General features: G+C 39.9%; 1 long non-coding RNA gene across 1 annotated transcript; it reads left to right on the top strand.

Moving 5' to 3' along the window:
• Positions 1-157: 157 nt before the first annotated feature.
• LOC307022516 lies at positions 158-17,384 on the top strand. Its single transcript, XR_013803425.1, has 3 exons — positions 158-251; positions 9,587-9,683; positions 14,903-17,384. It is a non-coding gene; the product is annotated as an uncharacterized lncRNA (long non-coding RNA).
• Positions 17,385-18,306: the final 922 nt, after the last annotated feature.

Here is an 18,306-nt window from a genome sequence, read left to right as displayed (position 1 = left end):
TTAAAAAAAAGAAAATAATTAGTAGAGGTGTTCTTTAGTAAATATTTCATTTATGCATTATTAATACATAAGCTACAATTAAATAGGCTTCAACAACAACTGGAATACATTAAAAGTAAGGTGACCAAAGTAATTGTGCGCACGCGCGGTTTCACCTGCATAACATAAGCCTAAAACATGATGCGTCACGGTTTCGTCACTCGGCCCCCAAAAAAAGGAAGTTGGAGAGAAAAACAGGAGAAACACAGAAAGTAAGTGTTGAGTTTGAAAATGTGTGTTTCTTGAATGTAAAGTTTCAAATTGTACATCCGGGAAACCGTCAGTAATAAAGTAGGGCAGTAGTTGTTAATCTAAACACATGTGTTTGTGCTCACGTGATCTCTGTACAGTAGCTACCTGCGGCAGGTGACTGAGCTAGCTTCACAAAATACTGATGTTGTTCCTTCAGGTCATTTATTTTGTCACAAAAACAAGATGGTTAATATAGAAAAATGTATACTTCACACAGCCTACATTGCAGTGTTTAAAATGTTTAGTCGTAACTAAGCAGGTGAAAATCCGAAGAACACACTTTAACTATATTTCGATAGTAGGCCTATGCTGTTTCAGGTCTACTGCACTACGCCCACTATCTCGGGAAAATATTAAATAATATTATTCTGAAACGGGCCTTTTAAACAGAGCATTTCCCATATGGTTGCCTGGTTACCACTTCATTTATCAGTTTATAATATATTATAATAAAACCAGCAGTTTGTGCACAACTTTTTTGACTTGGACTGAAAAGTCTTTGCAATAACAGCAGCCCAAGTTTTCCCGCCGCCAGGGGACATCATTGTCTCGTGATTCGTTGAAACTGTAGATCGCAGTATGTCAGGGGACAGTGTTTGATATCACAGAGGAGAACATACAAAAATATTTGGATCAACACTATGTCAAAACAGTAGAAATGCTGAAACAAACAAAGCTGCTACCAAGAATTGTAGCTTATGGACGAACAATGGCAAATGGGTTACCAGGTTATTTTGAGGAAAGATTTGTGTTGTGTCTGTACTTTGATCTTATTCAGCTTTGACTCTTCTTACTGCTTGCTGTATATTACCAATGAATGCAATCACTTTTTATAATTATATTATAGTTGCCAACACTTTCCATATCAATTTTGAAAGTATCTTTCAGAAAGAAAGATGAGGAATACAATACAATATTTTACATTTTAAACGTTAAAGTAGCCTTATTTTGACTAGATAAAAAAAAAGTGTTTGTTTTTTGCAAAACAAACATTTGCAGCTTTATGAAAATATACAGCCTACAACCTACAAAGGTTACCTTTGGTAGATGTAAACATTTTCCTCTCAATTATTCTGTGACCCCATTAATCTAATTTTATATAAATTGATCAGCAAATAAAACAATATATTTTCAAATAATCAATGATTCATTTAGCAATGGTTATTTATTAAGTGAAAATGCCATCTTTTGCTATTTCTTGTCTGCTTCCTCCATGTTGCATGGCAACGTTTCTAAAATAGCTCAGAACAGACAAAACAAACTGGCCTTTTAACGTGTTACGTTATCTAAAGGCCAACGTAGTTCTCTGACTAGTTGTTTATCTGCTGCAATGGCTGCTGCACGAGTTTTGTTGCTTCTTATTTGGTGTTAGGGTAAGGATGACCTCTGACCCCGGCTTAAAACGTGAAAGATACCGTCACTAACACTTTTTTCCCTTGGCGCGTTGTTAGAGCAGTATTTTAAGGGAAGGGTTTCAGTTAGGATCTGCACCTGCCATGCTTGATGCTGCACTTTTCCTTTAAACACTGTACTTGAGTAAACAGACTTAATTTCATTCCACCACTGGTTCAGTGTAATGTTGGAATTACTACTGTTTATAGTCAGTTTAGTATTAGCATTAAATAGGAAAATAACGTAAAAAATGAAATGTTCCCTCATTAATATTCTGTATGTGTGACAATTCAAAGACATGGTACAAGAAAGCTCTTCTTCTTCTTCCCAGCAATAGGCCTTTGAGCAAGGCATTTTCCCAGAAACAAATCCACATTAGTGATGCTCAGTGGCCAAAAATACAGGATTATAGTTCCCCGGGAGGCTCCCCTGGTGTGCAGTATGTGTGCAACCTTTCTTCCTTCTGGTCCAGCTCAATTAAAATGGACCGATCCACATTATTGAACCTGATCAGAGGGTAAAGTTGAATTCATAGAGCTGGGCAGACGTTCAGAGAGGTGTTGGAGCAGGACCCCTGTTCTCATGCCTTGAATAGTGTCACGCCGCTCGGCCTGAATGCATAGGGTGGCAGTACAGCCCCTTCATCACAGAGGTGATAACACAGCTCCAGATGGGGGCGTATTGTGGCCTGTGACCCGGGGTCACGGGGTCACAGCAGAGTGAACAGAGGCCAGTCGTTAAGGACTCCTCACGGAGTTCCTCTTTCTTCCAAAGGACGCGTGGCTCACTAATTGAGGGCCACCTCCCCAAACCCCAAGTGCGAGGTCCTTGACACCCGAAAATGACCGCTGGTGTGACCTGCAGGGGGAAGAGGGAGGTGCAAAGTGTTTTAGCCGTGTGCTGTTAGAGCTGCAGCTAATGCTGTGTGCCAGTGTTGATTATTTATTGATGATATCCTTTTTTTTCTTAGTATTGTAAATTTGTAAATTATATTTTATCATAGAAAAAAAGTTGTGTGGTTGAGTCTTAGATTGGAACTATTAATGATATTTTATTTATCAATGAACTGCGAGACAGATTTTTATACAACTTTGACTTTTAAAAGTAAAAAATGCCTAAAAAGTGCACATAACCCTAAATGTTACTTCAGATTGCTTGCTGACCAACAGTCCAGAACCCAAATATATTCCATTTTGATTCATATTTTAAAATCAGCAAATTATCACATTTAAGAAGAGAATATTATATTTGGCCTTATTATATTAATATGTGATTTAAATCATTAATGTATTTGTAAAATTGGCCATTTGTTTTCATGAGAAGTCTCTCTGATAATGTTGTAATAACTGTAATGTACTGTATATCATATAATTTATGTTTCTGAGCAGCAAAGCATACCAATAGTTTTTTATTGAAAGACATCTCATCAGCTTAATAAAAACGTGTGTTGCATGGTTTCAGTCTATGGTGAAAGTGCCGGATTTTCAACAAAATCAGAAAACGATGAACATATCGGTTATAACTGAACAACAGTGTCAGACCTAACAAGATCTGTTGGTCCCTACAATGAAAAGACAGGAGGGCGATGAGAAGTAGAAAAGGCGTGCCAAGTTGGCTGGGAACCTCGGCAGTGAGCTTTACCCACAACCCTTCACCCCACCACCAGCGCTCACTGGGACAAACAACCTTTGTGGCTTCTCTCTCTTCATTTAGACAAATGCAGAGTGTTTTTTGCTTTTGGGTCTAAGCGGCTTCCCTGACTTCCTTCCTGTCTTAATGCTCTTATGCAATATGCGGGCATACACTCATGGGAAAGTGTGTGGTTTTGTGCGCAGGTTATATATCCAGCTTTAAAATTCAACTTGGACAGGAACATTTTTCTCCGTCAGTGAATAAGTTCCAAGGACATCTCTTAATAAGGCCATGAGATTCACAATTATTTAAGATCCATACAAGACTTATAATAACTAATCTATGCTAAATATTATTTTTTTCGATGTAGCAGAAATGGTATGGAATCAGGTTTATTTCACAAGTGACAAATGAGAACTTCACTGGAAATCTGGAAAACTTTCCTTATGAGCTGCTCATAATGTTATGTAATATTAACATTTTACTATAACAAACGGTACCATTAATGTTTATTTTGAAACAAATGTTTCTCCTTCATACTGGGACTTCTTCATAGTGTTTTTCATGGAGCTACATTCACCTCGAACTACGGCGGCTGAGAGGTGCTATCGACAATTACAAAGTGTGAAACACTTTAACAAAGCTTGACACAAATTTACATTTTATAAAACAAATGTACATTTTATAAAACAAATTTACATAAGCAAAACACTTTTTACCAAAGAAAAAACAATGTAACAAAAACAAATGAACAAGATGCGAAACACTTTTACAAAGCTAGAGACACATTTGCAAGTGTCGAAACACTTTAACATTTCCCGAAACATTTTATCAAACTGGAGAATCAAACCGGAAAGGGAATGTCCATTATACCAGTGACGTGCAAGTGATTGACACAAACTAAAGTTTGTTTTGGCGGATAGACCGCCGGTACCTATGGACCTTTATGGTCGTTAAACATGTTTTGTCCGTTCTGTGGAAACCACCTGGGCCAAGTGACCTGGTTTTGCTCATCACGATATACTTTCTCTTGCGCACAAGAAAGTTACAGGTTTGCCAAGTAGGAAGTGGAGCTGTGCCTTTTACACACAGCCTTCGCTGTGTTTACCTTCATTAGACGGCTAAAGAGCAACTGCAGGCTGCTTCGTTATAGCCACACACACCTCTATACACACACACACACACACACACACACACACACACACACACACACCTACCCAAATCAAACTGTGTGTGTGTGTGTGTGTGTGTGTGTGTGTGTGTGTGTGTGTGTGTGTGTGTGTGTGTGTGTGTGTGTGTGTGTGTGTGTGTGTGTGTGTGTGTGTGTGTGTGTGTGTGTGTGTGTGTGTGTGTGTGTGTGTGTGTGTGTGTGTGTGTGTGTGTGTGTGTGTGTGTGTGTGTGTGTGTGTGTGTGTGTGTGTGTGTGTGTGTGTGTGTGTGTGTGTGTGTGTGTGTGTGATGGGCATTCCCTTTCCGGTTTGATTCTCTAGTTTGTTAAAGTGTGTCCGCACTTGTAAATGTGTCTCTTGCTTTGTAAAAGTGTTTCGCATCTTGTTAATTTGTTTTTGTTAGGGATGCACAATATTGTTTTTTTTAAACCGATACCGATAACTTCCTGCTTTTCAAGACCGATACCGATAACCGAAAATTCTTGCCTTTTTCAAAAGCCTCGTTGATAGGTAAAAGCCCCGGTGCCTTTGCAGCTGGCTTTGGATTCGCCGCTAGTTTAGCAGCGCAGGCGTCTTCGTACGCTTTTAACACACCATCGTAGCGATGTCGATGTTTCAGTTGACTAATCAGGTTGGAAGTATTATAGCTCGTTGCCTTTTTCCCTCCTTGTGGAACTTCTGCATTGCATTTGTTAATACAAATAGCAAGCGAACTATCTAACTCTGAAACTTTGAAATAGTCCCATACTACCAACAACATGTTTGTTTACTGTCCTGGCTTCACGGCCGCACACCATTTACGTCACAGCCAGGCATGAGTTAGGGAGCGCTGGATTTGTGAAAAACTCCCCTCTTCCGAAACCACTAATACCACAGTACTGGCAAAACGGGAGGAGCCGAGTGAAAAACAAGCGCCCCTCATCCCAATCCACCCACACCGCTGTATTTTTTTCTTTTTTTTTACCCAAAAAATATATTGTATATTATCGGGGCTATTAATACTTTTATCGGGTTTATCGGGATGACGTCATAATTCCTAATATCGGACCAATAATTATCGGGCCGATAATTATCGTGCACCACTAGTTTTTGTTAATGTTAAATCGTTTTTTCTTTGGTAAAAGTGTTTTGCTAATAGCCGTGTTCACACCGCGTACTTTGCAGTACTTAGTGCCGGCACTTATTACCCCAGGGCACTAAGTACCAATTGCGTTCACACCGGAGTACTTTTCCCTGAGGGAAGATTACGCAAATGAGCCGCTGACGTCACTTCGTCTACTTCTGCTTTGGGTTTACTGGCAGGCTGCAAACAACTTCACGGCGTATACTGCCGCCCGAAGTCCCCGGCCGGAAGTCCCCGGAGTTGGGGACTGGCTTCAGTAAAAGCTGCTGGGACTCCCAGCAGCTTCTACTGAAGCCTTCCGAGTAAATCGCCAGAACGCCGACACTTCCTCATCACTCCACCGCTCCCATGTTTTTTTTTGTGTTGCCATAACTTATTCTCTCTCCGTTGGTGCGCGGGGCTAATGCTAATAATGCTAATGCCACAAATACAATGGCGGTTTCACACAACTTTTCAGAGTTTTATGGGGCATGGTTTGCAATTCGCCCAGCCAATCAGAACTGGGGCACTTTTTCCCCCCAGGATAGTACCATCTCTCTAGCAGGCACTAAAAATGGGGGTAAAAGTTCCCGGCAAGTACTCTTTTTGGTGTGAACGCAACATAAGGGGTACTAACGGAACTAAAGGGGAAAAGTACGGGGAAAAGTACTCCGGTGTGTGTGTAATTTTGTTTTAGAAAATGTAAATTTGTTTTATGAAATGTAAATTTGTCTCAAGCTTTGTTAAAGTGTTTCACACTTTGTAATTGCCGATTGAACCTCTCAGCCACCATACGAATCAGTCTGTTGGAACCAATAATCGCTTGACTGAAACGAGATTGATATTGACATCTAAACAAAATTAAGTAATCATATATCAGGCGATCGTTTTTTAATCGTCACTACGTTCTTCAATGAATGATCATGCTTTATTGCTTTGTATTATGATACAGACATTTCAACTATTTTGGTTGATTATTTGTTCTGGGGGGGAGCAGCTTTTTTGCTGTGTGTTAGTGCGCTCATCTTCAGATCAGGGGAGCACCGGTTCAATCCCACCTCGACCCCCAATGCAGTCAGCATGTCGCAGTGTCCTTGGGAAAGACACTTCACCCCAAATTGCTCCTGTGGGTATTGTCCACACTGAGTGTATGTGAAGCGTCTTTGAGCACCTGTAAAAGCGCTATAAAAATACTATGTATTATTATTATTATTATTATTATTATTTAAAGTCTTCAGTAAAACAAGCAATGCAAGTATGCAACCACATCATGTTTGGTGTTTTCCATATTATTTTCAGTTATTTTTTATAATGCAATAGTGATTTACAGTTGAGGCGTTCAGCTGCTTTAATTAATCCGACTAATTTACTGTGAGCATGTAACATTTCATTCTGCACACGTATTGGGCCATAAAACCATCCCACAACAACCAAATATTTCATGTTTTTGCGACAAAGTACATTGTAATTAGGTTCTGTAATGCGGCTCATTGTATCAGTTTCACACACACTGTGTATGCCCTCAGCACTGCTGCGTGTGTAAGTGAGTGTATGGAAGCTGCAGCCGCTGGATGCAGATGTATCACTTTCTCAGCGTGATAAAAAGTGTGGGCGGCCTGCAGCTCAGCGGCTCAGCTTTCAGATCAGCTCCACTGATATAATGGCTTCTTTAATCCGAGCCAATTAGACGCACAGGGCACGGGGAGTGGCTGTTTTCACACTGCACCAATTTGCGCTGGGGGTGGGAGGACTGATCGACAGGCAGCCGTGTGAAAACAGAGAGACAAATAGGTTATAATTTGAACCCATGGGGAGGCAATATGGAGGACGCAGCCTATGGGAAACTATTCGTGAGAGTTTCCTTACTCCAGGATTTATCATTCAGGGGCCTCGATCAAACCAAATGAGATCATTAACCCCTTGGGTATTTAAAAGCTTTGATAGTTTGTTGGTAGTTTATTTGAATATGTAATATGCAAATAACTTAAGATATTACAAATAGTGTATTGTCCAAATATTGTAGTTTCCAATATTTCTGCAGTGAAAGCTTAACAATTCACAGATGCAACTTGGCAACAGTTATTAGCCGTCAACCTTTTGGACGAAGATTGACTTTGCTTTATTTATGATTTTAAATACATATATTTTACAGGCATGAAGAGATAAAACCCACAACAATTGGGTAAAAAAAAATGTTGGAAGCATCCCTCTTTAACACTAAATCATTTCATTACCCCTCAGATATAACGTACCTTGACTGCGAGTTCAGAAACAGATAGGAAAAGGCAATAGGTCTTGTTACTGTTAAAAATACTATTAAAGATTGTGTTACTTCAATACTCATTTGCTGATAAAGCAAAAAGACAAGTCAGCTGTTTTGCACAAATAAAAAGACAAACATTTCACTACTAAGATTTAGATTTCTGACAACTACAGCATTTTTTCAATCCATAAACCAATTTAAATTGGTAGTTCAGTCTTTCTGTCCCTGCAGTCCTGCATAGCTACAGCTGGGGGCGCTCTGAACTGAACTTGCACTGAATCACTGCATGGGAGCTGCTTCCTTTCCAATAAACTGCCTCTAGTTTCATTGATGGGAGCATGTTGGCAAAAAATCCCAAGGATTATTGTTGTGTATTCATGTTTCTCCGAGGCTGTGTGTTTCTGACGCGTATCTGAGTTAAGACTTAAGACGGTCATACATTATCCCTAAGATAGTTCAGTCTCATTGTGTGTTGAAGTGTATTTTCAACAGGGCACACTGTAATATGTCACTGCATTTCTTTCTTTTTTTTTATCAGATGTGGGTTAAAGTCACATGTTTCAGCGCCGAGTAACACATTTGATGACTTTAGACTCAGCCAAATGGAAAAACACCTGCATCTCTACTTGAACCAAGCCCAGATATTTAGAAAATATTTAAAAAGTGTGCCACAAAATGCTCCTAACTCGGCCAACGTTACACTATTAATTCCAAGTACGTTGCCATCCAATTCCCAAGATTCACTTTGTCTGAACCAATCCGTCATCATCCAATCAGATCTGAATAGAGAATAAATGCAAACTAAAATGAAGGTAATGAGCACCAGTTAAAAATAAAGAGATATCAGAATCTTCTACAAAAATAGGTGGGAGACAAAAAATGAATGTCAGTAAGCAAAAAGTGCAGGTCAAAAGTGTTGAATTATGACTCAAAGGTCGGGACTTGGGACTCGCCGGTCTTGACATGTGACTTGAGTGCAAAGACCTGGGACTTACTTACACTAAAATACATTTGTTAAATGAGGTGTCCATATAAAGAAAATGATGTTGTATATGCACCCAGCGGTAGTGGAGATAACATTTAGATCCATGATGTAAAATGAAAATCCTTTTTTACTTGAATGATAATAAATAGTGTTATCTGCTAAATGTGCTTAAATTAAATGGCCCCCGTCAGTGTTACATGATAATACATCATGCTGGTGAATTATTATTATTATTAAGGCAACAATTTATTGTTATTAAAGTGGAGCTAACTCTTTCACTTATTGTTGGCTATAGTTGAATAATATTTTATAAGCTTTTACCAGATGAGATTAGATGAAAAACCTTATTATTGATGGCAGATTAATAAAGGACTGGAAAGGATCAAATACACGTAGATTTAAATAGTTCTTAAGCACTGAGCAGTACGTTGGTACATTTAATAAATGTACTCTGCTCCGGTGGCTTCTTGTCACATTTTGGAAGCAGTTGGTTCTTCATAATTTTCTCCTCCGTCTCCTTCTTGTTTGCTCATAATGACATTTTGAAGAACATCCCCAATTTCTAACATTAGCCAAACCAAAGTTCTTCCTATCCACCGGTTTGGTATAAGTGTCCATCAATGTGCGATTGTGACACATTTTCAAACACCGTTATAATCACCTCCTCTGTGTTGCTCTGAAGCATTACCATGTGAAAGCCTACAGTTCCTGTGAATTTATTTGACCTCTGACCTCTCCTCTATGCCTCACAGACAACACATAGCTGCAGCTGCGATGGAGGTTCCCAGCTCCTCACCCTCAGACTGCAGCTCACATCGGCTGGGCCATGTCTGCCACAGGCGACAATGAGTGAGTAAGAAGAAGTGATTATTATAAGTGCCTTGACTTGTTTTCACCATTAATGACTCATTGAGCCGCATTCTTCATGCTCTTATACTCTTAGCATGGTTAGAACATATTGGAGGCGAGACAAGTGTGAGCAGACACATGCATGCATACACAGTGCAGATTAACAGCAGATCATAAAATGACCTTTGTTAGACTGCAGATATTTCTGGAAAGCAGTCATATGATATTTGATAACCTGCAGAGGGTGCTGTGTTGAAATGAGAGGATAAATATGACAAAAAATTATAAACGGGAGAATGTGAGGAACCCTTTTGAACCAGGCATGTTGTGCTAGCCTGCTGCGACTGTTAAAACAATTAGACATTTCATTATTTCATCTTAAATGTCTCCAATCTCGATGTATGTATAGAGGTTTGTCAGCAATTGAATGATTCCTTATCTTAATGTAATATGTTCAAAAATATCCTTATGGTTTGTCATTACTGTCAATATTTAACTAATCTAGCACAATAACCTCTAAGTTTATTGAAGTTTAATATCACGTGTTCCCTGTAACAGGACATCCACCGTGTAGAATGACATTCACATGCAACATAACATAACACAACATAAGCTATCTTATGAAAACAGTGGAGGAATTTACTGGAAACGTTCAAATGACCTTAAGTACTCATTGTTCCAATCGTTTTTGGGTGTCCCTCCCTCGAGATGAAGCGATGTGTATTCAAAAGGGATTTTTGACCTTATTTTATATGAATCACTTATTTTGACACGTAAAAACATCCAGTCATTTGAAAGAATATACGCAAATATTCAAATAAACGTTGTCAATATAAACATTTTTAAATGTAGCATACAGATGTATTGTATGTTTTTGTAGTTTGTTGATCATAATGTGGGAGTCCTGACCTTCAATTGTGGTTTTGTACAGAGTTTGGCACATTTTTTAATTGTTTGTGCATTTGACCCTTAAATACAATTGTTCATTGCATGATTCAGGCTTTTATTCTGCGTATGAATGCCATGCAAGATTCTGGTAAAAAGTACACACAGCTTTTTTGTTCCAAATTAATCAAATCAAATAAAAACAATTGATCAAGGAACACCTTACACTTGCAGAAATGTTCCTCCACAGCATAAAGCCTTCATCGCTTTGCAGATTCAGTCGATCGTGTTTATCGTTTTTTCTTATTTCTTATGATTTGTATACGTCAAACATGTTCACATGTTCTCACAGACAAACACATGTGTCAGACAGACACATTCCTGCAGGCCAGGACTTAGACATGCAAAGGACACGGGTACACCCTCTCTCACCGCAACGTCCAGACACACACGCACCCACAGTGGTACGCAGACAGTTTGAAGGGCCTCATCTCGCCTGCCTTTCTTTGCCTGTCTGATCCGCCTGACCCAGCCCTTTTATATGTCTAATTAAGTAGTCAGACCCTCAGCGTGCCATGACATACTCATGGCTGATTTCTAGCCATGTTTTGTGCCTGCGTCTTCGTCTGGACGGATCGGTTTTATATCGCAATCAATAAGATATTGTTTTCCGTCGAGCTCCACGCCCCCACCGACAATGGGCTGGCGGAGTTGAGGGACAATTCACAAAATGTTCAAAAGCCCAGACTAGACTGTTATTGTGGGAAAGCAGCGAGAGGATGACTTTTAGACACAGGGAGAAATGTAAGAAAGAGGTTCAACTGAGCATTCCCATGCATGATCTTTGTCTCACATTATGAGCTGAACAATATGTGTTAATACGACCACAAAGGAAAAGACAAGAGATTCTTTGTGAAACTGCATGGTCAGTCTGCTGCTTTGGCAAAAGCGATGCATATTTAAATGTAGCTGTCGAGATGGGATGTGTGTCCGTCCGTGCACATGTCTATAAATTCATTTTCACGGCTTGCTGGGGTTGGACGACACACTTCGTCCTCCCGCCTGTCCCCTCGACCCCTCTGACAGAGTCACGACCTCTGAGCTCTCATCAAAAAGGAGGCAAGAGGTTAAGCTCTGCGAACCCGCAGGTCAACAACCTCTTTATCCAGCTTTGACCCGCTGCAGATCTGCACTTAGGGAATAACCCAAGGGGCCTGTTCTCAGATTTAACATTTCCAAAAACCCAAATTAGTTTTTAATGTTTTTTCAAACCACTAGTGTATCATGCAGGCTCAATGAACCTAGATGCTTTTGAAACCTGAAAGAAGCTTACATTTGACTGATTAGACAAACATCATGATTTCTATCCAACTGGTCATTTACACTGTTTTGTGTTTCTCTCAAAAAGCAGTGATTATTCTTTATCTTAGTATCACACGCCAGATGTTAATAGCAGCTTCCCCAAGGACAAATTGTTCCACCAATCTTCTCACATGGCATCATTTACTGTAAGTAGCTAATTAGGACAACAGGAAAAAAGTACCTCATATTTAATAAAATGGCAAAGCTCCTGAACATAAATAAAATCTATATTATTTTCTTTCCAATTACTTGTTTCACGACCCCTCGGGGTTATATTGTATTTGAAATTCAAGAAAATGCAGATTTTCCCACATTGCTTTGGTACTAAAGGATATAAGTACTTCCTCCACCCCTTACTTCCCATTTTTAGGAATAGTTAATGGTATTAGATCAGGAGGGAGTGACTCAATAAAAACTCACAGCAGGATGTCGCAGGTGTCTTTATGAGAAAATCCCAGCAGCCTGCGAGCCTCAGCGACAATCAAAGGGATCAAAGGTCAAGCAACTTGTGGATTTAAAAGGCCATCGAACAGGGTCACAAAGACCAACACATACACACACACATTCGAACAGTCAATTGTGTTTAGTGAGGTGTTGAATTAGGGAGGAAGTGACCTTTGTCCGTCTGCCCCGAGGTCAGATATCTTCATTTCACACTTCATTTCTGACCTCTGACAGGCAAAGGACCCTGATCTATTCTGTATTTCTAAGCTGTTTGTTTATAGCTCCATATATTCAGCTGCTTTTTATAGCCGGATGAATTTTTCACATTGTCAGGACTGTTTGTTTGCTTCCTTTTTATAATGCAGTGTATCTTAAGTGCAGCTTAAGTCACAAGTTGTGATTCTAGAATTTATATAAAATACAAGTTGTTCACAATTCTTTAGAACCTACTTCGAGAAATTTTATCAAGTTGTTAAATGATAAATCCTGTTTAAAAATCTTTACCATAACCCTAGATAAATAAAATGATGTTCTACCACAAATAACTTGAACAATTACATTTGTATAATTATTGAGAAGTGAAGTAGAGACACTTCTGTTAAACCCTACATCAAACGTATTTCGTGTTTCTGATATGATCTTTGCTTGGGTCTCCACTTTTATCTAGAAATATATGTTATTAAGAAGACTCATAAAAAAAGTGCATATCTTAGGACATTTTGGATATTCAGACTTTCAGCACATGACAGATAAATGATGCTACAGGTTACCAATGGTAATGCAGTCCCAGTTGTCTCATTCAAACACTGGGAACATTATTGTAACAGATCGCATCATCATACATAGCAGAGAACTGTAGTAGAGTTGATATCAAATGATGTACGTGTTGGTCTTTTTCTTTTTATGTGATTGAATATTTTTAGGCTGACAGGCATTTTTTACAACAAAGAATAATCTTATTAAACTGAAATGTTGACCTTTTTGACCTTCACGCTTTAGAGAATGAGAAAAATCAAATGAGCATAAAGTGAGTTATACAGCAGTAACAGATATAAACAGAGGCGGGGGGAGGTGTAGGCGGCATTCTTCCAGAGACATTTTGTCTTCATCACCTCATCACGCAGACGAGGATTTGCTGTTGAACTTGAACCCATTTCCCTCACACCGGCTGATTTCACGGTGGCAGCCTCAAATCCTCCAGCTCCTCCCCCGTCCTCTCTCTCCCCCCTCAGCAGCATGCTTGTCTTTGTGAAGCTGTCTTCCTTGACTTTCCGCATCCCCCGTCTGGCCCTCTGCAACCTCCCTTCCATCTCTGCCCTCCCCTCCCCTCTCGCGCAGCCATTCTTCCCTCCTGGGTTGGGGGGCTCCAGGAGACGGCCCACGGGACTCGCAACACAGAATGCTAATCAGGCCCTCGGCGGCACTTCCCACGATTTCCCTCCCAGACAGGAGCTTTTGTTTTGTTATTGATTCTATTATAATCAGACAGCTCCCGTAACTTTGCTGCTGTCTGGAGACCGCTCTGCAGCAGAGGGCCTACCTGTCATGTGGCCCCCGCTCACATTCACTCAGGATTTATGTTGTTAGTAAAACAATACTCATTATCCTGTTTACAAGATCTACAGTGGTAAATAAGTAACTGTGGGATTTTACACTTATTTAATACACTGCCAGTCTCATTTTAGTTTGGTTTGAATCTTAAAGAATATCATTTAAAATCTATAGCAAATGCTCTGGAATCAAATAACAAATGTTGATAAGTTGTTTATCTTGTTGGAAAGTTACTGTAACATTTCTACAGCTGATAGTACTGTGTTTGTTTGATCTTTTTTTTATTAGATTTTTCCACATGCTGTTTGACGTCATTTTGTTCAAATGACTTTATTCATACAAAACACAGGAGGTTTGTTGAGTGTACATGCTCTTAATGGTAACAGTTTAGTGGAACAAATGATGCCAAAATAACAAGAACTGCAAAGTTGTTGAATTATACTCAAAGGTTACAAAGTTCAGAGAACCCAATCATAGTTGACTAAAAATGCTCATTGATACGCCTGCCCATATACAGTAAGTTATTGAGGTTGCTTTTTAAGGTCAAATTTCCTGCAATCTCTACAAAGTTGACATTTGTTTTCTGTGATTTTTGTTGTTGTTGTTCCAACTTGAAAAGTAGTGGCACAGATAGCCAAACTGTCGTCTCTTTTTTTTTAAATGATAAAAAAGGGTTAATAAAATATCATAAATGTGTGGCATTCTCTTGCTTTTGAGTTTCTTCACTGATAGACAAAACAACTATCAAAATAATAAGCCTTTCTTAATAATGTAATACTCAGTCACTGCTGTCTTAATCATTACTTTCTTGCTGTATTGAATGGAAGGAGCCTTGTGCTTTACACGCTTAGATTACAACTTCTCACTATGAACGATTATCCGTCTTACCATGCATAAAACCAAAGCTCAGAAACCGCTTTCCTCGAGCCCTTTAACCCGGTTTGTTTTTGAGCTGAACGAGGATCTCGTCCCTACAGATTTTTCCAGATGCTGCATGCAGCACGGCAGCAGCTGGATCCACTGTCCTGCGCCTCCTGAAGAGCAGCTGTGCCGCGCCGTGCGAGACTCAACATCCAGATGTGACTCTGATTTCACTCTGCAAAGGCGCATGTAAACATTGATCAGTGATCGAGTCAGTGTTCATGTGAGCGTGTTGTTCTGCTCCCTGCTTTCCAGCTTCCACCTCTGGATGTTTCTAACGTGGGTTTGCTAACCTGTACAGTTAAATTACATTAAATGTAGTTGGCTACAACCTGGTCCTGATCCTGAGGAAATAAAACCAGCCGACTCAAATTCAAACGTGTTTCGAAATTGTTTACTCCATATGGTTCATGAAGGCAGATCCTCATAGTTGGCTCTCATTGTGTAAATAATATACCAAGTCCTAATATCAGATTTTCTCTAAACGATTATTATCTCAATGACTTTAGAAAACTAAAATAATAATAATAAAGCTCACATTCAAATGTATATTTATCTAAGACTTACTACCTCGAGTAAGTCTTGTTGAGTTGAAACCGCGTTGGCCATTTATGTATTAATAACGTTTTTTTTAACCTACAGTTGGAGAGCTTGAATACTTTTCAGACTGCCTTCAGAAGCCAAGTGCTTTCATTAAAATTAAGCTAGAAGGTAATTTATGTATCTTTATTTTAGATTTACAGACAACTTTCTTTATTCATTAAGGTCCTCTAATCTTTAGCTCAATCTTTGTTTGTTGTGCATACTGGCATCATTAGTCCAAATGATAAATTTTACAATGGTTGCAATTCAACCTACATCCTTCCCACACATGTCTCCACTTACAGGTCGGTTAAGAGTTATTCAAATGTGTGATTGATTGGGAATGAAGTTTCTAAATTGTTGAACTCAATGAGGGTCTTTACATGATTTAAGGACTAAACGGGAACAGAAAGGCTCAGACACCATAGTAGCTGATTCGTTAGCAATGTCAAATTACTTCAAATGGATTTACATGTTTTAGCAGGCAAAATGTGCAACACTTAGTTTTGTTGTTTTTTGTAACACCAGTATTTGGATGATGTAGTGTAGGAGAAACAAAATGTGCGTTCTGACAGATAACACATAGACATCAGAAATCAACACTTTAGGCTGGTTTAGGTCCTATTTGTCTGAACGCTCTCAGTTTGTGTGTCAACGATGAATCTTCCATGCAAACCAAAGTTAGCCATGGAGTGCCACAGGGCTCAGTGCTTGGACCTATTTTGTTCACACTATATTATGCTTCCGCTAGGCAATATTATAAGGAATTATTCTGTAAATTTCCACTGCTATGCGGATGATACTCAACTATATTTATCCATCAAGCCTGATGAAACCAATCACCTAAATAAAATTCAAGACTGCCTCAAGGACTTAAAAACGTGGATGACCTTAATCTTTTTGATGTTAAGCACGGCTAAAACGGAAGTTATTGTACTCGGCCCAAATAATCTACGAAACATACTATCTAAAGATATACTAGTTATGGATAGCATTAATTTGGCCTCCAGTGAGACTGTAAGGAATCTTGGTGTTATATTTGATCAGGATTTATCCTTTAACGCCCACATAAAATCAATTTCAAGGACTGCCTACTTCCACCTACGCAACATTGCCAAAATTAGGCATATCTTGCCATAAAAAAGATGCAGAGAAACTAGTCCATGCATTTGTTACTTCTAGGCTGGATTATTGTAACTCCTTATTATCAGGGTGTACCAAGAAGTCAGTTCGGTCGCTTCAGTTGATTCAAAATGCTGCAGCACGTGTACTAACCAGAGTTAGGAAAAGGGACCACATTACTCCTGTTCTGGCTGCCTTACACTGGCTCCCTATAGAACACAGGATAGAATTTGAAATTCTTCTTCTCGCCTACAAAGCCCTTAATGGGCAGGCGCCATCTTACCTTAAATAACTCATTATACCCTACTGTCCTACTAGGGCATTGCGTTCCAAGAATGCAGGGTTGTTGGTTGTTCCTAGAGTCTCTAAAAGTACAATGGGAGCCAGAGCCTTTTCTTATCAAGCTCCACATTTGTGGAATCAGCTTCCAGTTTGTGTTCGGGCGGCAGACAGCCTATCCGTTTTTAAGAGTACGTTTAAGACCTTCCTTTTTGATAAAGCTTATAGTGATAAAATAATCTAATAAGAGTGCATTGACGTAGATACGTTGTGCCTCTTCACCTATACATTTTAGTTCTTACTCTTTCACTTAAATCCTAAAAACTTAGATCATTTATTATTTAAAACTTTATCCAAAAACCTTTCCCCTCTCTGACCTCTCGAGGTTCTATTAGAGGGTAACAGGTTGCAGAGAACGCCTAGCCCGGCACCTGGAGTGTGGAACGTAGCCAGTGACCTACTCCTATACCTCTAACCCAGGGGTCGGCAACCTTTTTGATATGAAGTGCCATTTAAAAAAATAATTGTTATCAGCGTGCCAACGATCGAGTATTATCAACGGGGGGGGGGGGAGGGGGGGGTTGAGGAGCTTGACGCTCTTCAACTATCAGCAGGAGGGCGGGGGTGTGGACCTGTCAGCGCAACTCCCATGATGCCGAATTTAACAAACACATTTAAATAATTGGTTTAAACGGCATAATAATAAGGACGATCCTCCGTTCTGTGATTCTCCAGAGCACACATGCTATGATATTAGGGTCATGCAGAGTGAGATGAGATCGCTGTCCCTTTAAGAGAGAGAGAGGGGTGTGGCTTGTGCATGTGTGTTTGTGGATGATAGAGCGACAGTGAGAGAACCTATGGAGAGAACGTGTGTATGTTTCTGGAAGTGAAACAAGGAAGCAGAAAAACAGAGGTCTGTGATGTATTTTGTGAAACAGAAGAACAGCTAAATAAATGCAACGGCTTCCCAAGAAGAGCTCGCCTCTCTCTAAAGTGGGTTATCGAACCTGAAGCTTGTTGCTTCTGCCCTCCTCGACTACGGTCTGGGAGCCGACAGGAAAGTTCAACACACAGATGGCCAGTCCGCCCCTTTGTAGCATATTATGTCGATCAGAGACGAGCAGATCGCCACTGGGCTTTCAACTAAATACACAGCCACGCAAAAACTTCGGCATTTGTATAGCTCCTTATGGGTACTGCAATTAGTGAAGTGCTTTCCTCCGTGGTGAAACGATCAGCACTGCACCACGGAGGAAAGCGGCAGAATGTCACCTGGAGATAAAGAGAGCGGGGCGGCGTTGCGTGCATGGCATTCCTTCTGCAGGTAACGGGGAGACGCGCTCTGGCGGCGGTCTCGTTCAGGATCCGAAAATACAATTTAAATATTTTTGCACACTTATTCCACTTATTCCTAGTGTGCCACTGGTTACGGTGCCGCGTGCCAATGCTGGCACGCGTGCCAGGGGTTGCCGAC

This window comes from Notothenia rossii (genome assembly GCF_949606895.1).
Source record: "Notothenia rossii genome assembly, chromosome: 10".
NCBI classification, from domain to species: domain Eukaryota; kingdom Metazoa; phylum Chordata; class Actinopteri; order Perciformes; family Nototheniidae; genus Notothenia; species Notothenia rossii.
This window is presented reverse-complemented; position numbering and strand designations above follow the sequence as displayed.